General features: G+C 31.8%; 1 long non-coding RNA gene and 1 pseudogene across 3 annotated transcripts; one reads left to right on the top strand and one right to left on the bottom strand.

The window, feature by feature from the left end:
• Positions 1–3,462: 3,462 nt before the first annotated feature.
• On the bottom strand, positions 3,463–5,073 carry LOC142555332 (uncharacterized; annotated as a pseudogene).
• A 3,257-nt stretch (positions 5,074–8,330) lies between these two features.
• On the top strand, positions 8,331–9,534 carry LOC142556582 (uncharacterized). Of its 3 annotated transcripts, XR_012822656.1 has the most exons (4): positions 8,331–8,394; positions 8,533–8,765; positions 8,887–8,958; positions 9,064–9,463. It is a non-coding gene; the product is annotated as an uncharacterized LOC142556582 (long non-coding RNA). The 3 variants fall into 3 exon arrangements; XR_012822657.1 differs by lacking the exon at positions 8,331–8,394 and having other exon boundaries at positions 8,401–8,765; positions 8,887–8,955; positions 9,064–9,534; XR_012822655.1 differs by lacking the exon at positions 8,331–8,394 and having other exon boundaries at positions 8,401–8,765; positions 9,064–9,532.
• The last annotated feature ends 9,196 nt before the right edge of the window (positions 9,535–18,730 follow it).

Below are 18,730 nucleotides of genomic sequence, written 5' to 3'. Positions count from 1 at the left end.
CAGACTGATAGTCAAACAAAGATAACGATCCAAACCTTGAAAGGCCTGCACCCTATACTTCAGTATAATTTTGACTGAACGTGTATATTTAGTAGAGTTCGCTTATAACGATAGTTACCACAATAGTATTAGAATGATGCCATAAGAGGCTCTGTTTGGGCAAATGTGTACAATTACCACTATACTGGGACAAGTTAGGGGAAAAGGCTATCACTGGAGCGAACTTACACAGGTGACAGTGGAAAAAGTAGCTATAATTAAGGAAAAATTCTAATATGCTCAAGATCAGCAGAAGAGCTAGGACGATCTAAAAATGAGACCAGTGGAATACGAAGTTGGCAAAAAGGCCTGTGTAAGAATCTCGCCAATGAAATGATTTATTCGATTTAGTAAGGATGGGAAATCGAACCTTCGATATGTAGGACCTTTTGCGAGATTCTTGAGAAAATGGGAACATTGACATAAAGACTGACACTACCACTAAACATGTCTAGGATTGACAATGTTTTCCACGTCTCATAGCTACGGAAATATATTCTAGACCCAAGTCATATTCTAAAAACCGGACCACTCTAGATCAAAGGACATTCAAACGAGGAATTGAAGTACCAAGAAGTTCTTATTTAGATTGTGGATACAAAGAACCAAGTACTAAGGCGGCGAACTATTCCATATATCAAGGTCCAATGGTCCAATCACACTGAAAAAAAAGTCACCTAAGAAATGGAAGAGAAAATGAGTAAGCAACATCCTCACCTCTTCGAAGACCAAGTCAACTCAAATTTGGATAAGAAAATTTCCAACAAGTAGAGAGGATGTAAAGCCCTCAAATTTTATCTTTTATTTTAAATATTGAGAATTTGTACGGGATAAAATTTTGAGTTGTATTAGATTGTGCCCAAGAATTTGAAAGTTAAATTAGATAGATGAATGAATTTCGAAATTGATGAACTTTTATCAAAATGTATATTTCAAGATAACAAAATAAAAAGATAAGCAAATCGTAATAGTCATCTATCGAGATAAAAATAAATAAAAACTCTGCATCCTGATTTTCGAAATTTAAAGATGAAAATGATGTGTCTATCTCATCATCCTCTATACCTATAAATAGGATATCTTGCCATTTGAAAATGTACACCACTTCACTCCATGTCTTCGAGATTAAGGCTAGAGGTGCTTAGGTAGAATGCTGCAAAATATCTCAAAAAAGCTCAAGATTTCGAGCAAGAGAGAGCAATTTCGAGAATCACCCTTGTTCTTTACGTTTTCTTATGAATAATCTTTAAGTGAGCTTATATATAAAGTTTTGCACATTTTTTTGGTAAATAGACTTATGTTTTTTTAATATAAATATATGTATATGTTTTGATAGATTCGATTATGCATACGTATTTGTTGTATGTTTTACATAAGAAAGACTTCCAAGTACTGTTATGATTTACGTTTAATATGGAGAAAAATTATTGAAATATGATACGACCTCTACACGGTGGTTATAAAACTCATATATATCACCTATATGATAGGTATAAAATCATTATATGATCCCTACACAGTGAGTATAAAACCGTTATATTGCCTCTATGAGCTGAGTATAAAACTGATACATGTATGAAACCGTTATATAACCACCTACACAATGAGTATAAAACCGTTATATGGCGCATATACGGTAGGAAGAAAATCGTTGCCTTGCACCTTAGAGGATTAAGAATTGAAGACTGATCAGTAAGTCATGAAATATCAAGTGTTATATATTTGTTATATGTTGTCATATGCCTTGTCTTGGTATTCTTGATATTCGAAAATTATGTAATTGTATATATGATGCACCGATGATCCCCGCTTGCTGGGTGTTTTCTCAAGCACTCACATTTACTCTATTTTCTCATATAAGAACGAAAAACAAGTAGAGGAGGATGAGAAAAATGTGATCTAGGCTAGTGATAAAGAATAACTCGAGACTTTTGCACTCAATTTAATTCCAGTATAGTTATCTGATTTTTCAAGTCGTAACACGCTTTCACAATTTTATTTTATTTTTAGGAATTTTTGTTGTAAAGACAATTTATTTATGAAATAGTTTGGTTTTTCGTTTATATTGTACTACAATGATTTGTTATTTTACTATTTTTGTGATTGTTAAACGACATGTATCACACATATTGGTCTCAAGGCATGACAATTGACAAGCCCTATCTATTTTAATTTTTTTTTTTTTTGTTATAATCATACAATCATTTGTAACGAACTCTGATTGTTTTTTAATGGGTACATTTGAAGTGATATATTCTAATTTCTCAAATTCTGCAGATATAAAAAAAAATTCAAATCTGCTTTATATCAAGTTAAACACCTTCAATAATAATAGTAACTAGTAATAAATTTTAAATACACCTACATATTTTCATTTGAAATTCATTATTCAAAAATTTTCAAATCAAATCTTTTCCCTTCAACATAAATCCTCCATCCAAATGTTACATTAGTTTCATATATAACCACATTTAAATATTTTTTAAAAAAATGTATATATACCCTGAGTATGTATCATTGTGAGACGATTTCACGAATATTTATCTGTGAGACGAGTCAACCCTACCAATATTTATAATAAAAAGTAATACTCTTAACATAAAAATTAATATTTTTCTATGGATGACCCAAATAAAGATCTGTCTCAAAACATACGATCTGTAAAACTGTTCACACATATTTTTACCATATACCCTCGATGTATTCTTAACATTTTCGTATACGAAAAATATTCAATCCGGCCAGTTGGCCTTTTACGAAAGCGAGTGTGAGAAGGGCTTTAAATACGTGGGCTCGATCAATGGGCGTGGTTGCCTCACATTTCACAAATGACTGCTCACTCTCAAGTCTCCATCAATATTTATCTCTGTTTTGTGATTTCTAAGTATTTAAATATTACATATAAATTTTGAGGAATGTGTTGGCCCAATAAATCAATAATAATAATCAAATGAGAATGACAGATACTCGATGGTACGATATATTACAAAAATCTGGAGTAAAAATAAGATATGGATGTATTAATTATTATATTGTCGATTAATTAGCCATAGCCACCAACTGCCAAATGTCTTAAACCATTTCAAGAGAAAATAGTTATTTTAATTATCTAGATTCCATTTTCTCTTTCGTTGAGTGCCAACACAAACCGCAAAATGCCTTAAACTTCTTCGTCATAAGAAATAAATCGTCAATTAATATGCTGGATTCCATTTTTCAGAACAAAATTCATTTTGTAAGATCGTACGTTTGTCGTTTTACCAAAAATTATAATTGATAATAACGATACAATTCATATATTTTAAATCATACAATAGCTTAAATATCATATAAAAGCTTAAATATCAAATTTCGATTGTTTTGTCAACGTGAATTTTTTACATAATAATATAAAAATCTCAATACAATTACGAAAGGAATAGAAAAACATTAAAAAATGGGCTATGCCACTTTATTCAACTGCAGTTATGAACAAGATTCTACAACATTCTATAAAATTATAAATAAAAAAAATAAAAAACTTGAATGGTGTTCATGTGTCCACATAGGCATGACAATCGCTATAAACCGTGGACTCTACCTGAAACGAACAAATAAGCTTCATTTAAAATATAATTAACATCCACATCAACGTTGCCACGACGCTTCACCATGCCATGATTTGCCTTGGAAATCACTCGGGTATTGACTCAGTCGACGCTATCAGCTTCACCTTCTGTAAGACGAAAGGATTCCCCACGAGTTGATTGAACAGTGCCGACTCGGTCTCCGAGTTTCTCCTTTTCTTTTGAATCGATGTCCTCACAATTCCCGTCAACATCAGGTCGGAGAGTCTCCGGACTCCTCTGTTTCCCCCGATAATGATTGTCGGAGTCACCAGTTTTTGGGCTGTGTTTAAATTCCTTCTCCCGTGCTTCTCGTTGCTTGATTGCGTGATTACCAGAACTGAATCCATAGACGTGCCTCGAATTTTGTCGAATGGGTCGTCGAGCAACAGCACTTCTTTCATGTCCACTAATGTGACATGCTTGAAATTTCTTCTGAGTCGACCGAGTATCATCGGGTAGCAAGCCCATCTTCTTAAGCTCATAGGAATGTGATCCAAGAAGCCGGATAACGTGTTCTCCGGATCAAGCTCCTCCACATCGAAGCCAACAACCGACCCGTAACTCAGTCTCCTGGACTCAGCGCTGTCCACCTCGCTGAGATTGCTGCGGGTCCTTCGTCCCCAGATGGGCTCCCCTGTATGCTTCGATATATCTATCTTTTTCACGAAATGGGTCGGTTTAAAACTCGAAAAAGAAGAGCTGTAATTGTTTGATAGCGTGGTATTAGTATTGTACTGATCCACAAGTTTCATGAAGTAGTCGTTTTCTTCTCGAATTGCGCGATCGAAAACGGATGATTTTGATGGGAAAACGAACAGTAGATCCGATTTGGAAGTAGTACCAGACCTTTGCAGCAACCTGAGGAACAATCTGAACTCATGTGAAGTGAGAGACTCAACTGCATGCGCGACAATGAGGTCGTGCATAGCTCGCGTGCCTCTTCTGTACAAAGTGCCCATCCCCTGCAATGCGTGCGTTGATGAATTCCGTCCCGAAGAAGAAAACCCGTTCTACTGCCTTCTGGGTTGGTGGTAGTCCCGTGTGGCGGTAGTTGTGGTGGTGGAAGGCAGGGTGGAAATGGTGAAAAGGAGGAGGATTGTGAACATAAGCAGAGCGCAGATGGAGATTGCATACTGCGGTTTGTACAGTAGATTTGCTGACTTGGTGCTTTTAAGGGATGATGGGAGCGAAAAGGATGGAGGAAAGAGATTGAAATTGATGGCTTTTTTCTTGGAAATGGAATTATTATCGTTGGTGGATTGAATTTGTTGATGATGCTCATCGGGGAAGAGGATTAAGAAAGTTCCCATTTCTCAGCTTTCGCTAGTGATGGTGTTCCTGAGTTTCATAGTATTTTTCATTCTTTTTTTGAAACATAAAAGGTGAAATAACACTTCGAAACTTGGCTTATTTTTATATCATTATTTCTTAAGATTGTATTGTCTTTTGTTGTAATTTAATGATATATATCTTAAATTATGTCTTCCTGAAATGTATAATTGACCGATTTAACCTATACAAACAAATTTTCATCTAAAGATTTTTCGAAAAAGGAGAAACATATCTAAATATTACCTTCATAATTATTTGGAGATTCGCGACAAGTAAGATCTATGTTTAAGGTTAAGAGAAGAATTTTAACTATACTAGTGGTGTTAAGAAAGTGGATTGAAAACTTGTGTGAGACGGTTTCACGGGTCGTATTTTGTGAGACATATCTCTTATTTGGGTCATCCATGAAAAAATATTACTTTTTATACTAAGAGTATTATTTTTTATTGTGAATATCGATAAGATTGATCCGTCTTACAGATAAAGATTCGTGAGACCGTCTCACGAAAGATCTACTCGTTTTTTTTAAAGAGAAAGCAAAGAGTTGAGTCTTTAATTATTTCACTTTTTGAAGGAAAATTTAACTGGGGAACTTTTTTCTTTTTGATTTTGGAATTAGAATTCGATTTGGATGAATTCGAGTTAAAATAATATTTTTTAACGTTAAAAAATATTATATATCATTTATTTTTTACATATATCTCTTATTAATAATATTCAGTAAATATTTATATATTGATTAATAATTTTTGAAAAATAACAAGAAAAAACCATATTGTTATTAAATAATTTTTAAGAATTAAATAAAAAAAGTTCAACATGAGATTTGGGCTAAAATAAATTAAACTCTTAAAATTAAAATAAAGTTTTCAATAACTTACAGAAATTTTAAGTATAAAATTATTTTATATGAATTTTACATAAATTTGCAATAATAATAATTAAAACTGATAATAAAAATAAATAATGTGAATTTAATGTACATTGTTTCAGGAACATCATATTATAGTGAATTTGAAAAAAAGGATATAAAACTTTTGAGCTAAATATACAAAAATAACATTAATTTTTTTTTTTATTCTATACCTCAAATCCCAAAAAATATCGTGAAATATCTTCAAATTTTAAGAATTTCATTTAGTGAAGTCAAATATTATACAATTTCATCTAATATCAATTCAATTTCGAATTCACATAATTCCACACACTAAAAATATTATTTTCAAATCCAAATCCCACAAAATTCCATTTTTCCTTCATTCCAAAAATTAAGGTTTGGCCAAAATGTAAATTAAATTGATTTCCCTTTTTGAGTAAAGAATGTGTGATTTATGTGAAATAAAAAAATGCAAGTAAAAATTAACAAGCAAAACAAAAACTTGTGTGAGACGGTCTCACCGGTCGTATTTTATGAGACAGATCTCTTATTTTGGTCGTCAATGAAAAATTTTTATTTTTTATTGTGAATATCGATATGGTTGATTATTTCACAGATAAATATTCGTGAGACCGTTTCACAATAAACATGCTCAACAAACAAATCACGATGAGATTGTTATAATCGAATATCGTACTCGAGATCTCATCCCAAGCTTTTTATGCCGGCCAAATTGCATTTTTGTTATAGAGAACTCCTACCCTATGAGATTTAAATATCGGAAATGAGAAAGGTGGTAATTTATGTTAATCGCCGGACCAAATAAACATTTTGAACAAAAAATTAATTATATATTTTTTAAAAAATATCCCCCAATCTATTAAGTACGAAGCGAAGCTGCCTGTGGGTCGTACTGAAGATGTACAACCCGCGCAAAAATTTGTTTTAGGGGACCGCTCGGTGGTAGGCTGGACCACTCATTTATTTGTGGGCCTAAACGACAATAATTTTTTTAATGTGCCAAACCGGAAAACATTAAATTTTGGTGGGTCTTGAAGCGAAAACCAACTCTCGATAGAAATAAATAAATAAAAAAAAATAGTGAAAAAAAAAGCGAAAATTTAAGGTATAAAAGTATTATTTTTTAATGAACAACCCAAACAGAATATTTGTATCACAAAATTCATTTTTCAGACCGTCTCACAAATTTTTTTTGTGCTTATTCAGATGCATACCTGTACAACAGATTCTACAGCCTCGTTCTGTCTTTGGCCAGAAGGATATGTTATAAATATCCTAAAATATCTAAAGGACAGATATTAGTAATATCTTGGATTGGCAAACGAACCAATCGTGTCAGCTCTCGATCAAATAATTATTTACTAAAAATACATAATTTAACATATGGTGTTTGTTAACTGCCGTGTTTACCCCAATATTTTCTTCCTTCTAAAGAAGTTAAAATGAGACAAAAAATATTTTCTGCAAGTATCTTTTAAGGACCATCTATGAAACAATCGATATTTGTATAAATTAAGCATTCTCTCGAATTTTTTTATGATTCATTTAAATAGGTAGAAGTTTTATTATATAAAATAAAGACAAGAACTTGTGTGAGACGGTGTCACGGGTCGTATTTTGTGATACGGATATCTTATTTGGGTTATCCATGAAAAAGTATTACTTTTTATGCTAATAGTATTACTTTTTATTGTGAATATCGGTAGGGTTGACCCGTCTCACAGATAAAAATTCGTGAGACCATCTCACAAGAGACCTACTCATAAATAAAATATTCTCTCGAGTATGTTAAGCACAAGTTAAGCACAACTTTAATTTATTTTCTATATGTTGTTTATTTAATTTTTTGGACTACTTAAGTTGCCATGGATGAACACTTTCTGTCGGCCCAATGCATCTCTTCCCAATTACCTTAGGGTCTTACACATTTTTTTGGAAAATAAATGTGATTCTGATTTTTAAGAGAGACAATTAATTAGCTACTTCATTTTGTCAAGCTTTATTATAATAAGACATGAAAGAAATTTTTTTTAAACCTGTCTCACGACTCAATTATGTGAGATAGTATCATACTCAACTTATCTCATGAAAAATATCATTTTTATGAAAATAATATTAATTTCCATGATAATTAAAAATCCATAATATTATTTCATAAAAAAACAAGTTTTATGACATGATAAGCATTATACAAGTATAAAATGAAAGTTTAATGAATGTGATACAAAATATATCATACTTGTACCTTCCAGAATTAAATTCTAAAATATCACCATGTCATAATGACTCCAAATTTTGCAAACAATGTTTGAAAAATGACCAAAATATCAATATGAGACGCGAAGACCTTTATCGACTCTGTTTTGTTATTATTTTTTTTTAAAAAAAAAAAACTATTTTGTTATTATTATTAGATTTAGGATATGAAGAAGTTATTCCTTGAAAATTCCTGGCACTAAAGCGTGCCCCAGCTGAAGAGAAATTTTCCCAGCTCTCGCAATCAAATTCAATTCTGCGGTCATCACACGCGCAAGTGTTGATCTTTAGAACTTAGAATCACTCCCTTTTCGTAGTTTAAGATCATATCAATAAACACATATTTACTTATTACATATAATCATAAATCTGAGGGCTAAAATTCTTATCCACTTACAGACCATTATTAGTTGCCTGCCTAGCAATAATTTTGATCGATCCCATTAATTATGTATTCTTCAAACTCAAGCGAGTTCCAGAAATTCTCGGACGGCGCCGCATCAGCGGATACCACGGCGAAAGGGAGTTCAATAAGTTCCTTTTACTCCGAAACGGACCGCCAGCCCCGGCCTCCTAAACCTCAATTCCCTGGTCTACAGGCCTGTTCGATTGCTTCTCAGATGTTGAAAACTGTAAGTAATATGGTTCATTTTATATATACCTACCAAATAGCTAGGATTCTCTTAATTCTTTCGTTTTTTTTTTTTGAAAAATAATTTGTTGGTTTTGATTTAATTTAATGATCAAAATCAGGTTGTGTTACGTGCTGGTGCCCGTGTGTTACTTTCGGGCGAATTGCGGGGATTGTTGACCAAGGATCAAGTTGTAAAACGGATCTATCCACTCGATTTGACTCATAAAAAAATTAATTTTTACCCCGTGTCGATCCGTCTAATAAGAAACTACTCATAATTTAAAATTTTGGTGCAGCGTGTGGGCAGAGTGGAGCTTTATACACCGTGATAGCGTGTGTGACTGGGATGCCCTTGCTTTTATTCATGGATCCGGTGGTTGAAGGAGGAATGACTCGATGATAATAATTAAATTAAAATATGGTGAAATTATTTAGAGTTTTCTACATGCACGGGTTTGGTGATCAATTAAAATCAACTCGACCCAAATATGTTGCATATATTTTTAATTTGTTGGCCTGTGCAAACCTGTATCGTGTTGTTTTGAAAATAAATAGTTGCAAGTCCAGACAATTTTTGTCCCGACACAGCGCACTATAGAGTGTTGGCAAGGGATCTAGAGTTTGTCTCGACACAGCCCCTCTTAATACTCAAATTATAGACTGGCTATAAATATAACAGATAGGGACGAGCTTTATCTTTGTTGTCTTCCTTGTCTACACACTTCCAGCTACTTGACCCACACCTCCCTGTTGTGCAAGCTCCACACCCTGGCTCCCCACTACCCAGTTGAACGATCTCGCCTCGCCGCCTGTTTATGGACCCGAACCCATTTTTTTGGATATGGGCTCTTATTAGGCTTAAGTTTGTAATTGGAACACTCGGGATATCAATAAATATATTTAATTAATTTCTTAAAAAAATGTATATTCTCATAATTTCTTGAAATTGGAACAGAGGGATTTGAATTTGTAATATGATTCAAATCTTTAATTGATTTAAAATGACTAGCTTAGAGTGTTAAAAAAGATTTCAAATCATTTTACTTCAAATATGAGCCAATCGTCGTATCGAATTTAATATTGAATCGTCTCAAATCCACTCATCCAAATATAACAAATGTATGGCTTGTTATGCTCTTTGTCTCAACACCACGCTTCTGTTTAGGCTTTGACGAAAGGGTTTATTAGTTTACCCAAAGAAGCAAAATTATTTAGGCAAAACTTGTATGAGACGATCTTGTGGACCGTATTTTGTGATATAGATATCTTATTTGGGTCATCCATGAAAAAGTATTACTTTTTATACTTAAAATTATTATTTTTTATTGTGAATATTGGTAGAGTTGACTCGTCTCACCGATAAAGATTCATGAAATCATCTCACAAAAGACGTACTCAATTATTTATGCTAGAGAGGAAGGCAAAAATTATGTGGCGCATATTACAAGTAAAAAAATGTAAAATTGATTCAATATGGTTTTAAAAATTACAATTTAATTCCAACTCGTACAAAGGGAGTTTAGGGAAAATTCGATGCCACCCCGGATTTTATTACATAATATTTCGTTTCACTATTTATTCTATTTAATAATAATAACAATATATCATTTAGAATTTATACTATATATTATTAATTTATTCATACTATATTTTGATTGTTATTTTAATATTTAAGGAAAAAATTGAAACCTGTAAATGGTGTGGAACTTTGATTTAAAGTGGGAAAAAAAACACTTATAGGCTATGTTTGGTAGCCATGATAATGAAATGATTATTAAATAATCATCATTTATCTCATGTTTGGTTCATTTTTAATTTAACATGGAGGCCCTTGATTATGATTGAAAGCCCTCACTATTTATGTTATTTGTGTGATTAAATATCCCTCCTCAAAGGTGTGATAATGTATAATTTTTGAACAGTGATAATGATAAATTAATATAATATTTAGATTTTTATTATATTTTTTTATAAATTAATTTCATATATTTTTATTATTTTTAATCATTTTAAAAAAAATAAATTGTAATGCAAATCTATCTTAAATTAAATTTTTATAAATTTCTAATCTTGTTAATTAATTCTTTTATGAAAATAAATATTTATTAAATTTTAATTTATTTTGTTCCATGATTACCGTAATATTTTCAAATATATTTCTAATAAATATATTTAAATTAATTTTAATAAATATAAATTATAATTATAAATATTTAATTATCTATCAAATTATTTTAAGAATATTTATAATTATTTTAAAAAACAATAATATTGTAATTATTACTAAACTTTATTTAACTTTAACATTTAAAATATTATTGCTATTTTAATTATTAAAGTAAATGCATATTTACAAATTTATTTCTAATAAATATATTTAAATTAATTTTAATAAATGTACATTGTAATTATAAATATTTAATTATCTATCTAATTATTTTCAGAATATATATTTAATTAACACTTGGGGCATTTTGGTCATTGCAATAAAATTTACAAAATTAATCAATCATTTTAAAATCATACCAAACACCATGTTATTTATCTCACCAGTACTATTAATCCATATATCTCATTTTTTAATCACTCTATTCGATCCAATGACCTTGAGGACAAGTACATTGATACTTAAAACCTGGTATCAATTAATAATATAAAAGTATAAATAAGAAATTAAATCCAGTTGAAATAAAAGTGGTTGCCATGTGTGTGTCTAGTATATATAATGTGAATATGTCAACATTTAAGCCCCCTACGCAACGTGTTTTTGTATGGAAAGGAGTCGTTATCAAATTCTACTAGTCCAAATACATTACACATTCGCATGATTGATGAGTTGATGATTTCACTGGAAATTTAATAAATTTATTCTTTGTACCTAAATTTTTTACACGAAAACTTCGTACACAATTTCTCATATATTAATTTTATGAGACGTTATCAACTCATAAAAATTATTATATTTTATGTCAGAAGTGACTTTTTTTTTACTTTAAATATGGACAGAGTGAAACTATTTTAAATACATAAATAAGTGAGATCATCGTACAAAAAACCTATTTAAAAAAAAACAAAAATAACAATACTTGTAATACCTATTAAATTGTAAAATATCAAATGGTACATTTGGATCGGGCAGTTCGAAAATCATTAATTTCAAAGATTACATCATAATCGTGTCGATAAACTGAATCGAAGACTTTTAGATCCAATGTCTCTGCAATTAATAAAAATCATACTGGATTTCAAATATATTTAATTTCAATAGACTCTTGCTTGACGATTTGTTGTAAATATCACGTTTCTCGCATTTGGAATTACGAAATTGATAGGTGGAAGCAAACCGTACGGTAATGAAAATCTTTGGGGGTTAAAAAGTAAAGCAGACAATGAAATTAAGGAAATAGGTCCAATATTCAGATTAAAACCAAAAATATTTAATAAAACCAGAAATCGACATATATATTAAATTTATATCACCGCTAAAAAAATGAAGTAATTAATATAACATTATTTTTTTTATTACAACACACACGGGAAGGGGATGAAACCCGAGAAAGAAAGCGAGCTAATCTAACAGACAAGACCACTGAACCACAAGCCCGATCTCAAATATAACATGATTTTGAATAGTCAAATAACTGAGATCGGCAAAGTCCTGCTAACACATAAATTAAAAAAGAAACTTCAATACTGCATCTGTGGGGACCCGGACGCTAATCATTTTATTTATCGTCATTGGGACTAATTTAATTAATTATAATAAACAGGGTCTAAATTTTTTTTAAATGCGGAACGTAATGGCATACATCTTAACATACACGTCAGTATTAAAAGTACAAATCTTGCACTATATACAATCAGTCTCAACTAAGGTTTAACAACTATATAACAAGTGTTTAAACCCTAACTCTAGTCCAAGTCCGTAGTCTCCACTCTAACTCGATCTTTTTCACCTCTGTGACCCTGAACCTGTCCCACATGTTGTCATGCACACATACAGACAAGACAACCGCCGGATAACTGCGGTGAGATATAAATATCCCAGTATAAACAATGTATCAATGCAATCATATAAAACATATATAAAAGCATAAGCAATCATTAAAACATGTATCCAATCTGACTACATGAATCAATACGAATCTGTATTTAAGTCGATAACTTATTATCTTATCTCAACTTATTTCTAATCTAGGGATCCCGATCTAATTTAGACTTTGGTATGCTGTATCGAATGTCTACAATAGACGTCGATCTACATCTAAGCTCATCGATACACCGTAAGTCTAGAGTCTACGCAGGTTCTGACAAAGACTCGGCGGTTCTGCCCTAGCCAGGCTGATCTGCCCTAGACTCAAACTCTGGCTCTGCTATAATTCAATAGACTAAACATATCAATCTGATAATCTGCAAATATCAATGCAATAAAATAAAGTATGTGATTATTGGAAACTCAAGTCAAACCTAACTCGAGTTGTGCAATCCCGAATCAACATTTATTTATACCTTTTATTCTGTCGCTCTGATACAATCGAAGTCTTGACTCAAAGCCTGTCAATGTTCAATCTGGCAATGACAATATCAATATTCTGCATCAATATTCTAATCAAATCACAACATCTCTGTTTTATCAAATTCTGACGGTACAACAGTACAATCTTGCGATACTGATAATACTATATCAGTCTATACCAATTCCAATCATTTACAATCAACCACCGTACAAATCTGACATCAATTTTAGTCAATCTCATTCTGAAAATCATAACACTTCCATATTCAGTCCGTTTCTTAATCTGACTTCGATTCTACACTGTCTAACATGTCAAGAACAACATATATGACATGTATTCAATTCCAACAACATCATAATTTCAAAACATGTCAAAACGTAGTAAAACTTACGTCCTGTAGTAGCATGCGTTGATAGGAACACAGTACCGAAGTCGGATTTAAAATCTAACGGACGGATTGATCGCAAATCGAATTCTAAAATTCAAAAGCTATTTTCCCTCGAAGCTTTCGTTTCCTTTCTTTCTTCTGAAGCTTTAAGGATTACTGTATATATATATATACACGTAACATGCACAAGGACGAGTGGCTCAATGTTTGTAGCACACGTCTCGCGCATATGCGCGACCCCAATCGGCGCATATGCGCGAGACACTCGGTCTCCGCGCGTATCCTGCACATCGCCTCGCGCATATGCGCGACTCATCTCCGCGCATATGCGCGAGACTCTCTGGAGTTCCTCGCATAGGTTTCGTGCATATGCGCGACATCTTCCGCGCATATGCGCGAGGTCTTCTGCCTGTTTGGCGCATGTGCGCGCATCCGGTCGCGCATGTGCGCCGATGCTACTGTCCTCGCACATCAATTTTCACACGCGATCTCATTTCGTGTCTCGGTTAGCCCTTTCATAATTATCTCGATTAAAAATCAATAATCGTAATTTAACACGGTATAAAATCTCGGGCATTACAGCATCAATAATACACATATTAATATATGTACAATATAATTGTTATATTATAACTACTAGGAAATAGATAAATGAACATACATATTTTTTTTAATTTTTATCATTGTAATGAGACCTGCAGCTGCTATCAATAAATGACACCGGATAAATCATCGAACTGGACAATAGCCTGCAAACTACGTCAATTAGATAAACCACACTAGAAAAATTTTGTATAACAAACTTATCCAAAAAATTGTTGTAAAAGAGTAGAACATATTACCAATTGGTTCTATATATGAGTAGATCTTTTGTGAGATGATCTCATAAATCTTTATCTGTGAGACGGATCAACTCTATCGATATTCACAATAAAAAATAATATTATTAGCATAAAAATTCGTACTTTTTCAAAGTTTGAAAACATGGAATAGTAGTGGTTTAGATTTAAACTTCCTGGTTTTATATAAACTATAGCACTTTGTGACAATGGTTGCATATTAGTTGCAGAATTATCGTCCATTGATGTGCGTGGCAGAGCACAGACATATCAGGTACATTTTATATTTCTGTGTCGCTGCTTTATTCTCAAATAATAATAATAATAAAAATAATAATAATAATAATAATCTCGCTTTTAATTAATCGCTAGCCATTAATTATGATTTTATTTGCAATGGCAGACTGATATTATTTTCTACGGATTTCGTTTGGTCAAATACTTTTAAAAATGTTCTCGTATTTTATAAGTAAAAAAAACTAAACCATGTGTTTGGATGAGGTTATTGTAAAAAAAATTTCAAAAAAAATTTCAAATAATGTTATTCGAATGTATATAGTTTTTAAAAAACAATCTAGAGTTTATCAAAAAAAAAAAAAAAAAACAATCTAGAGATGTTTTTATTATATTTTTAAAATAGAAAAACGTAAGTTAAATGAGAATTTAAGGTTTTTGTTGAATTATTATATGTATATACATATTTGATTATGTCAAAAACTTGTGTGAGACGATCTCACAGGTCGTATTTTGTGATACAGATCTCTTATTTGGGTTATCCATGAAAGTATTACTTTTTATGCTAAGATTATTATTTTTTTATTCTGAATATCGATAGGATTGACCCGTTTCACAGATAAAGATTCGTGAGACCGTTTCCAGAAAAAACCTACTCTTTGATTATATATACGTTGTTTATATTTTAAACTTTGATAAATATTTTTTTTATTTAGATACCTATCTAAGATCTTTAAAATCTGACATATTTTTTGTACTATATTATATAATTAGTTATATAATATAAAAGTTTCCGGTTCGATCGTTCGATTGAAGGTCCGGCTTTTTGAATCATTTAATAAGATAGATCAGTTGGATCAATGAAAACAACATTAGCAATAACAATAAATTTCCTCTTTAAAACTAATCTGTCTAAAATTTTTGCGATTTAATAATTAAGAAGGTGTTTCACAGAATTTATAAGCTCTAAAAAATATTTTATAAGTAATTTGTTTGGTAAAAAAAATTGCAAACATTTTATAAGGTCTTTTAAAAAAATTTAGGATACCCCACTTTTTTTAAAAAGAATCTTATTTTTATATTTCATTGCTCCAAAATATCTTTATATTTTTTTAAAAAAAAATTCATTTATCCTCATTTCTTAAATCTCCACTTTATCATTTTTTTAATCAAATTTAAAATACAATATTTTATTTAGTAAATTATTAATTAAAATTTTTTATCAATATTTTATTTACGCACATTAAAAATTGTAATAAATAATTTTCTCCAAATAACGTAATTTATTTTAAATATAAATTTACAAAATATTGAAATTATAATATTATTTACAATATCAGAAAATTAGAGGTCGAAAATTGTGGGGGATGAGGCTTTTATATAATCAATATAAACCAGATGGGGATTGCGGAGGTTACGTGTAAGGCCCGAGATTTTATTACCGTAATCTGAGATTAATCTGAAATGATTTATTTATTAATCGAGATGATTATAAACGGAACGGATCAGACCGGGAGAGCCGAAAGAAAATTTGACATGAAGTACAAGAAGAGTCCCCGCGCACATGCGCGACAGGTATCGGCGCACATGCGCGAAGATTACAGAAGCATCGGCGCACATGCGCGAGATAAGGCGCGCATATGCGCGACCCGTCCAGAAACTTTGGCGCATATGCGCGAGATGAAGCGCGCATATGCGCGAGTGGTTAAAAGTCGAGGCCCGTAGGTCTCGCGCCGCGCATATGCGCGAGACGTGTTATGTGAAGGAGTGAGCCACTTGCCTTGCATGCACGAGATATGTATGTATATATATATATACAATAACCGTCTTCTTCAGCAAAAAGAAAAAAAAGAAAGAAAGGCTCCGAGGAATGCTTCACGTGAGATTTTAGAATTCGATTTACGAGAAATCCGCCCGTCTGATTTTGAATCCGACTTCAGTACTGAGTTCCTATCGACGCAGGCTACAACTGGACGTAAGTTTTGTTACGTTTAGACATGATTTGAAATTATGATATTGTCAGAATTGAATACAAATCAGATATGATGTTTCTGCTACAGTAGACATTGTATAATTGAAGTCAGATTAAAGAATAGACTGGTTATACAATTATTATGAATTTCAGAGTTGATTTAGTTGAGATTCTATATCAGAGTTGTGTTATTATTCAGATTATGAATTGTACTGATACTGATTATGAATTCTGATATTATATCTGTGATGTTGAGATTGACGGGGTTATCAAGACTGTATCGTTATGCCGTCGAAACATCAGTTGATTTAGATTGATCAGATTCAGTAATGATTTCGATTGTATCGTGATATCGTTGATATGAATTAGATTGTACTTTGTTCAGATATGGATCAGATTATATACTGATTTGAGTATTGATCAGAACAGGTTTTGAATCAATTTATATACTGATATTGTATTTATGCGATTGTCATTGCCAGACTGGGTATGGACAGATTGGAATACGAGACTTCGTCTTCATCAGACCGAGAAGAGAAATGTATAAATTGATGTTAATTGGGAGATCGACTTGAGTTAGATTTAACTCGAGTTTCCCTAAACCACATACTTGTATGGTATTGTTTTTATACCTTTGTGTTTTAATGATTATGTTATTCTATTGAATTAGAAGTAGAAAGCAGAGAGCTATTGAGTAAGAGTCACTGACAGAGGGGTTAGATTTTGACAGTATAGTCACTGACCCATTGCACATTATCAGAATAGGATTAGTCTTGGTAGATATGCCAAGACACTGGACGTTTGGTGTATCGATATGCTTAAGATACAGACATTGTTCTTATTGTAGATTATTCGATACAGCTAGACCAAAGTCCAGAAATAAGAACGTACCGCCACTGCGACTGGTAGTAGTAGGTGGGAGACTTGTTACGTTCTTATTCACCGGGATCCTTAGATTAGAATGAGAGATGAGTCGAGTCTTAGATATTGATACTAGAATTTGATTTACAGATCCGTATTGATTTATGTTTCGTAGATTACGATTCATGTTTTATTTACAGACTGGTATTGATACATGTTGTTTGATTATGCTACATGTGATAAGATATAATTCATACTTTTATGTTAATTCAGTTAACTGCATGTATACATTATTTATACAGGGATTTATTCTCACCGGTGTATCCGGCTGTTGTCTTGTTTGTATGTGTGCATGACAACAGGTGGGGCATGATCGGGTTCAAGAAAATGATGAGAGAAGACGAGTTTAGAGTGGTGATTTCGGACTTATTGTAGATTTGGTTTAATACTTGAAAATTAGTAATTGAACCTTAGACTAGTTTGAATAATTGTTGTACATTATTGTACTTCTATACTGAAATGTATATTAATTAAATTCCATTACGTTCCGCACTTATATTTTAAAAAGAAAATTTTTAGACCATGTTTATCTTAATTGATAATTAAATCCCAAAGATGATTAAGAAGATGATTAGCGTCTGGGTCCCCACTACAGGTGGTATCAGAGCGAGGATCCTTTAGACTGAGGTAGAAGAGAATGAGCGGGGTAGATTGAGTTTTCTTTCCTTGCATGTGATTGCTAGCATGAGATTTATTTTAATGTTGATTTACATTATGTATGCTAGCATGATACTATGATTTACTGCTTTGAAATACATGTTTACCTGATTATCTGATTTGAACTGGTATTATGTATTATTGAGTATGAATCAGATCTGATTCATGATCAGCAGTAAGATGATCCGAGAAAGAATGGAACATGTTTGTAGTATTTGGGTTACTAATGGTTTTGGTAATCAGATATACCTCCTAGAAGAATTCTAGAAAGGGGTAGTACTTCGACTGAACAGATAGATGTATCAGAAACTCAGATGGAAATACAGTTGGAAGAGTTTCAGTTATTTCAGCCGCCGATTCTGAGTGGTATCGAGACGTCTGAAGATTGTGAGTACTGGTTTGATGACATAGAAATATTGTTTGATTTACTTGATT

This window comes from Primulina tabacum, chromosome 9 (assembly GCF_025594145.1).
Source record: "Primulina tabacum isolate GXHZ01 chromosome 9, ASM2559414v2, whole genome shotgun sequence".
In the NCBI taxonomy this organism is placed as follows: domain Eukaryota; kingdom Viridiplantae; phylum Streptophyta; class Magnoliopsida; order Lamiales; family Gesneriaceae; genus Primulina; species Primulina tabacum.
This window is presented reverse-complemented; position numbering and strand designations above follow the sequence as displayed.